Source organism: Ictalurus punctatus, unplaced genomic scaffold, assembly GCF_001660625.3.
Source record: "Ictalurus punctatus breed USDA103 unplaced genomic scaffold, Coco_2.0 tig00163686, whole genome shotgun sequence".
In the NCBI taxonomy this organism is placed as follows: domain Eukaryota; kingdom Metazoa; phylum Chordata; class Actinopteri; order Siluriformes; family Ictaluridae; genus Ictalurus; species Ictalurus punctatus.
This window is the reverse complement of record NW_026521166.1, coordinates 4,656-15,949: the sequence shown is the minus strand read 5'-3', so window position 1 is coordinate 15,949 and position 11,294 is coordinate 4,656. Positions and strand designations below refer to the sequence as shown.

The 11,294-nt window shown below is 44.8% G+C and overlaps 1 non-coding gene across 1 annotated transcript; it reads left to right on the top strand.

Annotated features, from left to right (window-relative positions):
• Nucleotides 1–72, top strand: trnap-agg (transfer RNA proline (anticodon AGG)). The gene has a single exon. It is a non-coding gene; the product is annotated as a tRNA-Pro (tRNA).
• The last annotated feature ends 11,222 nt before the right edge of the window (nucleotides 73–11,294 follow it).

Below are 11,294 nucleotides of genomic sequence, written 5' to 3'. Positions count from 1 at the left end.
GGCTCGTTGGTCTAGTGGTATGATTCTCGCTTAGGGTGCGAGAGGTCCCGGGTTCAAATCCCGGATGAGCCCAAGCGTTATGTCGAATAGTCTACCTCAGGGTTGCTGGTGTTTAGTTCATGAGAGGTTCCATTTGCAAATAGGTGCATGTGTTTCTGTGGACTTGTTCTTCCATACCCTGCTTACCTTTTGCTCTGACACCTTTCAGGGAAGTCCAGCGTCAGGGAAAACCCCTTTCCGGTTTGGTCTCACTATTGGTTAGCATCGTGGAGGGCCAACTTAGGTGACGAGAACTTGTGAACTCTCTACGTCATCACAGCTTTGTAATAAAACCAGTGCTAACCTGTGCGTGTTTAAATGAACAAAAATAACAGTACGTTGAGGTAAAACAACCAGATAGGCTATTTCACTCGTTGGTCTAGGGGTATGATTCTAATGTTGGGTGAGAGATGTCTCGGGTTGAAATCCCTGATGAGCCCTTACCTTGCAGTTAACTCTTCCTTATGTAATCGAGGAAATTTTTGCTCGTCACCTCAACCGAGCTTCATGATGATCTGGCTGCTTGGCTCTCAAGAGGTTCTCTCCAGAAAGGTTCCAAACCAAGATGAGCCCTTGCTTTTTCCTCAACTTGTCCTTCTGTATCTGAGGGCTGTCGCGCTCGGACACCCACGCCGCAAGCAAGCTATCCATCATCGTTAGTCCAATGCCATCTTATGATGTCAACAGTCCAGCTCTGATTAAGGACTGTGTTGCTGCTAGTCTGATGATCACAAAAGCCCCTTTTCAGGGTATCCACGCTTTCTACCTTGGTTTGGTGTCTTGGTGTACCAACTTCGGCTGTAAGAACCAGCAAGCTCTCCGTGTCACAAAACAAGTTTCACAAGATAGTTAGTCCAACGCTGGCGAGAGACCATCTTGTGATGTGAAGAATCCAGCTGTGAATAAGGAGCGCATTTATGCTTGACTGCTTATCACAGAGGCCCTTTTCAGGGAATGCAAATTCCAGAAGAAATCATTTTCAGCAACGTTCCAGTAGAGGATGAAAGGAGCATCTTGCACACTAACCATGAGGACAACGTAAGTTCCGAGTTCCTACCGCTTAATATTGGCTTCCTTTGTGTTCTTTGGATTGTACCTGGAAGTGTCCATCTCTGAATAACAAAAATAACCTAATTCAGACAAAATCACTCTAAAGAGCACTGGTTGGGGATGTCCCCTAGCCAACAGAATGTAGTTGATGGAATTATTGCAGTGGTAATAAATCGTGGCTAAATAAACAACGTTTTTTTTGTTGTTTGTTTGTTTTTTTTTTTGCTGGTCATGATAGGGGATAGCTTGTGGCGACTTTCTGGGGAATCAAAAACCCTGCTTCGGGATATCTCCCATCTCCCAAAACAATTAGTTATAGCCCTGTTTGAATAGAGCGAAAGCAGCAAAGCCCTACATAATTCCTGAAAAAAGCATAGGTGACTTGAAAATTCTAAGAGAGTAATATCTTGTGCAACTACCTCAAAAGTTGAGCGCGAACCCGCCGAACGATAGGGACCTATATTAGCAAGGTATAGTGCCTCGTGGGCTTCGTATGGCTCGTTGGTCTAGGGGTATGATTCTCGCTTTGGGTGCGAGAGGTCCGGGTTTTATTTTACTCCCGGACGAGCCCAAGCTTTCCAAGCTGGACGGTCTGTATTCGCTTCTTGCTTTGTTCGTGAGTGATCCAAGAAGGTTCAAATAAGCTTGTCCTTCTGCAGCCGAGCCCAGTTTTGCTCAGTACACCTTTCAGGGAAGCCCATATTTAGGGAACGCCCGTTTCACCACGCAACCCTAGCTGTGTAATAAAACCAGTGCTCAGCCATGTTACTTTGATCTCTAAAGACAAAAGCAAAAAATAACTGTAGCGGGCACCGATACCACTAAATTGAAATGGCTAGTGTGGTGACCTAAGCTTGGAGCCATATCGGAAAGGAAAGTAGAACTTTCTAGGATGTCTAGTCTTGTCTATGTTATGACGGTTGTGCAAGTGGAAATGAACCGAAACAAAAGTACCTTGAGGTAAACCAGCCTGATGAGGACTTTGGCTTGATGGTCTAGGGGTCTAATTCTAATTTTGGGTGAGAGTGGTCCCGGGTTGAAATCCCTAATGAGCCCTTTCCTTGCTGTTAACTCGTCGTTCTGTAATCAAGGAAATTTTTTGCTCGTCACCGCAACCGAGCTTCATGACACAGTGAATGTCAAGAGGTTCTCTCTAGCCAGGTTCAAATCCCATACGAGCCCTTGCTTTTGTCTGAACATGCCCTTCTGAATCTGAGGACCGTTTTGCGCAAAACACTATTCAGGGAAGCCCATTTGCAAGGACTCCCCTTTCAGGTTTAGTCTCCCTACTGGTTAGCGCCTTGGAGGACCAACTTCGGTGATGAGAACTTGCAAACTCTCTTCGTCATCACAGCTTTGAAATAAAACCAGTGCTCAACGATATCATATTGATCTCTGAAAAAAACAAAAATATGTGTAGCAGGCACCTATTCCACTACATTGAAACGGTTTGTGTCATGGACTAAGGTTGAAACAGCCAGATTGGCCGTTTAGCTGGTCGGGCGAGGGATTTGATTCTGACTTTGTGTGTGCGATGTCGCCGGTTGAATTCCTGAATGAGCTCTTACCTTCGTTTTAACTTGTCCCTCTGTAATCGAGGGAACTATAGCTCTTCAATTCAACCGCGATGTAGTTACTCGAACGCCAAGAGCTGTCTGCTTTGTTCTTGCTTGACTGCTTGGTTCTCACGAGTTCTAGCAAGGTGAGAGCTTGCTGTTTCGCAACTTGCCCTTCTGTAACAGAGTTTCATTTTGGTCATACTAGTCACCACGAGCAAGCTATCCGTCATCGTTCACATCTTTCACAGTAATGTCTTGTGCAACCATCTCAAACTATTAGCATGAACCTGCAGAACTGTAAGGACATACATTTGTAGGGTACAGTGGAACACCAGTGGTCCATGGCGCAGCACCGGTGGGCAGTTGGGCTCGTTGGTCTAGTGGTATGATTCTCGCTTATTATATCTCGCCATTTTCAGGCTTTATTTACGTTCCAGTAGAGGATGAAAGGAGCATCTTGCACACTAACCATGAGACAACGTAAGTTCCGAGTTCCTACCGCTTCAAATATTGGCTTCCTTGTGTTCTTTGGATTGTTACTGGAAGTGTCATCTCTGAATAACAAAAATAACCTAATTCAGACAAAATCACTCTAAAGAGCACTGGTTGGGGATGTCCCCTAGCCAACAGAATGTAGTTGATGGAATATTGCATTGGTGTAATAAATCGTGGCTAAATAAACAAAACGTTTTTTTTGTTGTTTGTTTGTTTTTTTTTTTTGCTGGTTATGATAGGGGATAGCTTGTGGCGACTTTCTGGGGAATCAAAAACCCTGCTTCGGGATATCTCCCATCTCCCAAAACAATTAGTTATAGCTGTTTGAATAGAGCGAAAGCAGCAAAGCCCTACAATTCCTGAAAAAAGCATAGGTGACTTGAAAATTCTAAGAGAGTAATATCTTGTGCAACTACTCAAAAGTTGAGCGTGAACCCCGCCGAACGATAGGGACCTATATTAGCAAGGTAGAGTGCTCGTGGGCTTCGTATGGCTCGTTGGTCTAGGGGTATGATTCTCGCTTTGGGTGCGAGAGGTCCCGGGTTTTATTTTACTCCCGGACGAGCCCAAGCTTTCCAAGCTGGACGGTCTGTATTCGCTTCTTGCTTGTTCGTGAGTGATCCAAGAAGGTTCAAATAAGCTTGTCCTTCTGCAGCCGAGCCCAGTTTTGCTCAGTACACCTTTCAGGAAGCCCATATTTAGGAACGCCGTTTCACACGCAACCCTAGCTGTGTAATAAAACCAGTGCTCAGCCATGTTACTTTGATCTCTAAAGACAAAAGCAAAAAATAACTGTAGCGGGCACCGATACCACTAAATTGAAATGGCTAGTGTGGTGACCTAAGCTTGGAGCCATATCGGAAAGGAAAGTAGAACTTTCTAGGATGTCTAGACTTGTCTATGTTATGACGGTTGTGCAAGTGGAAATGAACCGAAACAAAAGTACCTTGCGGTAAACCAGGCCTGATGAGGACTTGGCTTGATGGTCTAGGGGTCTAATTCTAATTTTGGGTGAGAGTGGTCCCGGGTTGAAATCCCTAATGAGCCCTTTCCTTGCTGTTAACTCGTCGTTCTGTAATCAAGGAAATTTTTGCTCGTCACCGCAACCGAGCTTCATGACACAGTGAATGTCAAGAGGTTCTCTCTAGCCAGGTTCAAATCCCATACGAGCCTTGCTTTTGTCTGAACATGCCCTTCTGAATCTGAGGACCGTTTTCGCCAAAAACACTATTCAGGGAAGCCCATTTGCAAGGACTCCCCTTTCAGGTTTAGTCTCCCTACTGGTTAGCGCCTTGGAGGACCAACTTCGGTGATGAGAACTTGCAAAACTCTCTTCGTCATCACAGCTTTGAAATAAAACCAGTGCTCAACGATATCATATTGATCTCTGAAAAAAAAAAAACAAAAATATGTGTAGCAGGCACCTATTCCACTACATTGAAACGGTTTGTGTCATGGACTAAGGTTGAAACAGCCAGATGCCGTTTAGCTGGTCGGGCGAGGGATTTGATTCTGACTTGTGTGTGAGAGAGATGTCGCCGGTTGAATTCCTGAATGAGCTCTTCCTTCGTTTTAACTTGTCCCTCTGTAATCGAGGGAACTATAGCTCTTCAATTCAACCGCGATGTAGTTACTCGAACGCCAAGAGCTGTCTGCTTTGTTCTTGCTTGCCTGCTTGGTTCTCACGAGTTCTAGCAAGGTGAGAGCTGCTTGTTTCGCAACTTGCCCTTCTGTAACAGAGTTCATTTTGGTCATACTAGTCACCACGAGCAAGCTATCCGTCATCGTACATCTTTCACAGTAATGTCTTGTGCAACCATCTCAAACTATTAGCATGAACCTGCAGAACTGTAAGGAATACATTTGTAGGGTACAGTGGAACACCAGTGGTCCATGGCGCATTTAGAGCACCGGTGGGCAGTTTGGCTCGTTGGTCTAGTGGTATGATTCTCGCTTATTATATCTCGCCATTTTCAGCAACGTTCCAGTAGAGGATGAAAGGAGCATCTTGCACACTAACCATGAGGACAACGTAAGTTCCGAGTTCCTACCGCTTAATATTGGCTTCCTTTGTGTTCTTTGGATTGTACCTGGAAGTGTCCATCTCTGAATAACAAAAATAACCTAATTCAGACAAAATCACTCTAAAGAGCACTGGTTGGGGATGTCCCCTAGCCAACAGAATGTAGTTGATGGAATTATTGCAGTGGTAATAAATCGTGGCTAAAAAAAACAACGTTTTTGTTGTTTGTTTTTTTTTTTTTGCTGGTTATGATAGGGGATAGCTTGTTGCGACTTTCTGGGGAATCAAAAACCCTGCTTCGGGATATCTCCATCTCCAAAACAATTAGTTATAGCCCTGTTTGAATAGAGCGAAAGCAGCAAAGCCCTACATAATTCCTGAAAAAAGCATAGGTGACTTGAAAATTCTAAGAGAGTAATATCTTGTGCAACTACTTCAAAAGTTGAGCGTGAACCCGCCGAACGATAGGGACCTATATTAGCAAGGTATAGTGCCTCGTGGGCTTCGTATGGCTCGTTGGTCTAGGGGTATGATTCTCGCTTTGGGTGTGAGAGGTCCCGGGTTTTATTTTACTCACGGACGAGCCCAAGCTTTCCAAGCTGGACGGTCTGTATTCGCTTCTTGCTTTGTTCGTGAGTGATCCAAGAAGGTTCAAATAAGCTTGTCCTTCTGCAGCCGAGCCCAGTTTTGCTCAGTACACCTTTCAGGGAAGCCCATATTTAGGGAACGCCCGTTTCACCACGCAACCCTAGCTGTGTAATAAAACCAGTGCTCAGCCATGTTACTTGATCTCTAAAGACAAAAGCAAAAAATAACTGTAGCGGGCACCGATACCACTAAATTGAAATGGCTAGTGTGGTGACCTAAGCTTGGAGCCATATCGGAAAGGAAAGTAGAACTTTCTAGGATGTCTAGTCTTGTCTATGTTATGACGGTGTGCAAGTGGAAATGAACCGAAACAAAAGTACCTTGAGGTAACCAGCCTGATGAGGACTTTGGCTTGATGGTCTAGGGGTCTAATTCTAATTTTGGGTGAGAGTGGTCCGGGTTGAAATCCCTAATGAGCCCTTTCCTTGCTGTTAACTCGTCGTTCTGTAATCAAGGAAATTTTTGCTCGTCACCGCAACCGAGCTTCATGACACAGTGAATGTCAAGAGGTTCTCTCTAGCCAGGTTCAAATCCCATACGAGCCCTTGCTTTTGTCTGAACATGCCCTTCTGAATCTGAGGACCGTTTTGCGCAAAACACTATTCAGGGAAGCCCATTTGCAAGGACTCCCCTTTCAGGTTTAGTCTCCCTACTGGTTAGCGCCTTGGAGGACCAACTTCGGTGATGAGAACTTGCAAACTCTCTTCGTCATCACAGCTTTGAAATAAAACCAGTGCTCAACGATATCATATTGATCTCTGAAAAAAAAAAAAAATATGTGTAGCAGGCACCTATTCCACTACATTGAAACGGTTTGTGTCATGGACTAAGGTTGAAACAGCAGATTGGCCGTTTAGCTGGTCGGGCGAGGGATTTGATTCTGACTTTGTGTGTGAGATGTCGCCGGTTGAAATCCTGAATGAGACTGTTATGTCTCTAACTCTAGCTCTTCAATTCAACCGCGATGTAGTTACTCGAACGCCAAGAGCTGTCTGCTTGGGTTCTTGCTTGACTGCTTGGTTCTCACGAGTTCTAACAAGGTGAGAGCTGCTTGTTTCGCAACTTGCCCTTCTGTAACAGAGTTTCATTTTGGTCATACTAGTCACCACGAGCAAGCTTTCCGTCATCGTTCACATCTTTCACAGTAATGTCTTGTGCAACCATCTCAAACTATTAGCATGAACCTGCAGAACTGTAAGGACATACATTTGTAGGGTACAGTGGAACACCAGGGGTCCATGGCGCAGCACCGGTGGGCAGTTTGGTCGTTGGTCTAGTGGTATGATGCTCGCTTAGGGTGCGAGAGGTCCCGGTTCAAATCCCGGATGAGCCCAAGCGTTATGTCGAATAGTCTACCTCAGGTTGCCGGCGTTTTAGAACCATGAGAGGTTCCATTTGCAAATAGGTGCAGGTTTCTGTGGACTTGTTCTTCCATAACCTGCTTCCTTTTTGCTCTGACACCTTTCAGGGAAGTCCAGCGTCAGGGAAAACCCCTTTCCGGTTTGGTCTCACTATGGTTAGCATCGTGGAGGGCCAAACTTAGGTGACGAGAACTTGTGAACTCTCTACGTCATCACAGCTTTGTAATAAACCAGTGCTAACCTGTGCGTGTTTAAATGAACAAAAAATACCAGTACGTTGAGGTTAAACAACCAGATGGCTATTTCACTCGTGGTCTAGGGGTTATATGATTCTAATGTTGGTGAGAGATGTCTCGGGTTGAAATCCCTGATGAGCCCTTACCTTGCAGTTAACTTCCTCTTATTCCTTTGTATTCGAGGAAATTTTGCTCGTCACCTCAACCGAGCTTCATGATGATCTGGATGCTTGGCTCTAAGAGGTTCTCTCCAGAAAGGTTCCAAAAACAAGATGAGCCCTTGCTTTTTCCTCAACTTGTCCTTCTGTATCTGAGGGCTGTCGCGCTCGGACACCCACGCCGCAAGCAAGCTATCCATTAATCGTTAGTCCAATGCCCATCTTATGATGTCAACAGTCAGCTCTGATTAAGGACTGTGTTGATGCTAGTCTGATGATCACAAAAGCCCCTTTTCAGGGTATCACGCTTTCTACCTCTGGTTTGGTGTCTTGGGTACCAACTTCGGCTGAAGAACCAGCAAGCTCTCCGTGTCACAAAACAAGTTTCACAAAAGTTAGTCCAACGCTGGGCCGAGACCATCTTGTGATGTGAAGAATCTCATGTGAATAAGGAGCGCATTTATGCTTGACTGCTTATCACAGAGGCCCTTTTCAGGGAATGCAAATTCCAGAAGAAATCATTTTCAGCAACGTTCCAGTAGAGATGAAAGGAGCATCTTGCACACTAACCATGAGGACAACGTAAGTTCCGAGTCCTACCCTTAATATGGGCTTCCTTTGTGTTCTTTGGATTGTACCTGGAAGTGTCCATTCTCTGAATAACAAAAAAATAACAAAAAACAAAAACAAAAATAACCTAATTCAGGGAAATCACTCTAAAAGCACTGGTTGGGATGTCCCTAGCCAACTTGCAAACTTGCAAACTCTCTTCGTCATCACAGCTTTGAAATAAAACCAGTGCTCAACGATATCATATTGATCTCTGAAAAAAACAAAAATATGTGTAGCAGGCACCTATTCCACTACATTGAAACGGTTTGTGTCATGGACTAAGGTTGAAAAACAGCCAGATGGCCGTTTAGCTGGTCGGGCGAGGATTTGATTCTGACTTTGTGTGTGAGATGTCGCCGGTTGAAATCCTGAATGAGCTCTTACTGCTCTTCAATTCAACTGCGATGTAGTTACTCGAACGCCAAGAGCTGTCTGCTTGGTTCTTGCTTGACTGCTTGGTTCTCACGAGTTCTACAAGGTGAGAGCTTGCTTGTTTCGCAACTTGCCCTTCTGTAACAGAGTTTCATTTTGGTCATACTAGTCAACACGAGCAAGCTTCCGTCATCATTCACATCTTTCACAGTAATGTCTTGTGCAACCATCTCAAACTATTAGCATGAACCTGCAGAACTGTAAGACATACATTTGTAGGGTACAGTGGAACACCAGTGGTCCATGGTCCATAGTGCAGCACCGGTGGGCAGTTTGGGCAGGTAAATTTGCAAATAGGTGCATGTGTTTCTGTGGACTTGTTCTTCCATACCCTGCTTCCCTTTTGCTCTGACACCTTTCAGGGAAGTCCAGCGTCAGGGACAACCCTTTCCGGTTTGGTCTCACTATTGGTTAGCATCGTGGAGGGCCAACTTAGGTGACGAGAACTTGTGAACTCTCTACGTCATCACAGCTTTGTAATAAAACCAGTGCTAACCTGTGCGTGTTTAAATGAACAAAAATAACAGTACGTTGAGGTAAAACAACCAGATAGGCTATTTCACTCGTTGGTCTAGGGGTATGATTCTAATGTTGGGTGAGAGATGTCTCGGGTTGAAATCCCTGATGAGCCCTTACCTTGCAGTTAACTCTTCCTTATGTAATCGAGGAAATTTTTGCTCGTCACCTCAACCGAGCTTCATGATGATCTGGCTGCTTGGCTCTCAAGAGGTCTCTCCAGAAAGGTTCCAAACCAAGATGAGCCCTTGCTTTTTCCTCAACTTGTCCTTCTGTATCTGAGGGCTGTCGCGCTCGGACACCCACGCCGCAAGCAAGCTATCCATCATCGTTAGTCCAATGCCATCTTATGATGTCAACAGTCCAGCTCTGATTAAGGACTGTGTTGATGCTAGTCTGATGATCACAAAAGCCCCTTTTCAGGGTATCCACGCTTTCTACCTCTGGTTTGGTGTCTTGGTGTACCAACTTCGGCTGTAAGAACCAGCAAGCTCTCCGTGTCACAAAACAAGTTTCACAAGATAGTTAGTCCAACGCTTGGCCGAGACCATCTTGTGATGTGAAGAATCCAGCTGTGAATAAGGAGCGCATTTATGCTTGACTGCTTATCACAGAGGCCCTTTCAGGGAATGCAAATTCCAGAAGAAATCATTTTCAGCAACGTTCAGTAGAGGATGAAAGGAGCATCTTGCACACTAACCATGAGGACAACGTAAGTTCCGAGTTCCTACCGCTTAATATTGGTTCCTTTGTGTTCTTTGGATTGTACCTGGAAGTGTCCATCTCTGAATAACAAAAATAACCTAATTCAGACAAAATCACTCTAAAGAGCACTGGTTGGGGATGTCCCTAGCCAACAGAATGTAGTTGATGGAATTATTGCAGTGGTAATAAATCGTGGCTAAATAAACAACGTTTTTTTTGTTGTTTTTTTTTTTTTTTTTTTGCTGGTTATGATAGGGGATAGCTTGTTGCGACTTTCTGGGGAATCAAAAACCCTGCTTCGGGATATCTCCCATCTCCCAAAACAATTAGTTATAGCCCTGTTTGAATAGAGCGAAAGCAGCAAAGCCCTACATATTCCTGAAAAAAGCATAGGTGACTTGAAAATTCTAAGAGAGTAATATCTTGTGCAACTACCTCAAAAGTTGAGCGTGAACCCGCCCGAACGATAGGGACCTATATTAGCAAGGTATAGTGCCTCGTGGGCTTCGTATGGCTCGTTGGTCTAGGGGTATGATTCTCGCTTTGGGTGCGAGAGGTCCCGGGTTAACTCTCGGACGAGCCCAAGCTTCCAAGCTGGACGGTCTGTATTCGCTTCTTGCTTTGCTCGTGAGTGATCCAAGAAGGTTCAAATAAGCTTGTCCTTCTGCAGCCGAGCCCAGTTTTGCTCAGTACACCTTTCAGGGAAGCCCATATTTAGGGAACCCCCGTTTCACCACGCAACCCTAGCTGTGTAATAAAACCAGTGCTCAGCCATGTTACTTTGATCTCTAAAGACAAAAGCAAAAAATAACTGTAGCGGGCACCGATACCACTAAATTGAAATGGCTAGTGTGGTGACCTAAGCTTGGAGCCATATCGGAAAGGAAAGTAGAACTTTCTAGGATGTCTAGTCTTGTCTATGTTATGACGGTTGTGCAAGTGGAAATGAACCGAAACAAAAGTACCTTGAGGTAAACCAGCCTGATGAGGACTTTGGCTTGATGGTCTAGGGGTCTAATTCTAATTTTGGGTGAGAGTGGTCCCGGGTTGAAAATCCCTAATGAGCCCTTTCCTTGCTGTTAACTCGTCGTTCTGTAATCAAGGAAATTTTTTGCTCGTCACCGCAACCGAGCTTCATGACACAGTGAATGTCAAGAGGTTCTCTCTAGCCAGGTTCAAATCCCATACGAGCCTTGCTTTTGTCTGAACATGCCCTTCTGAATCTGAGGACCGTTTTGCGCAAAAAACACTATTCAGGGAAGCCCATTTGCAAGGACTCCCCTTTCAGGTTTAGTCTCCCTACTGGTTAGCGCCTTGGAGGACCAACTTCGGTGATGAGAACTTGCAAACTCTCTTCGTCATCACAGCTTTGAAATAAAACCAGTGCTCAACGATATCATATTGATCTCTGAAAAAAACAAAAATATGTGTAGCAGGCACCTATTCCACTACATTGAAAC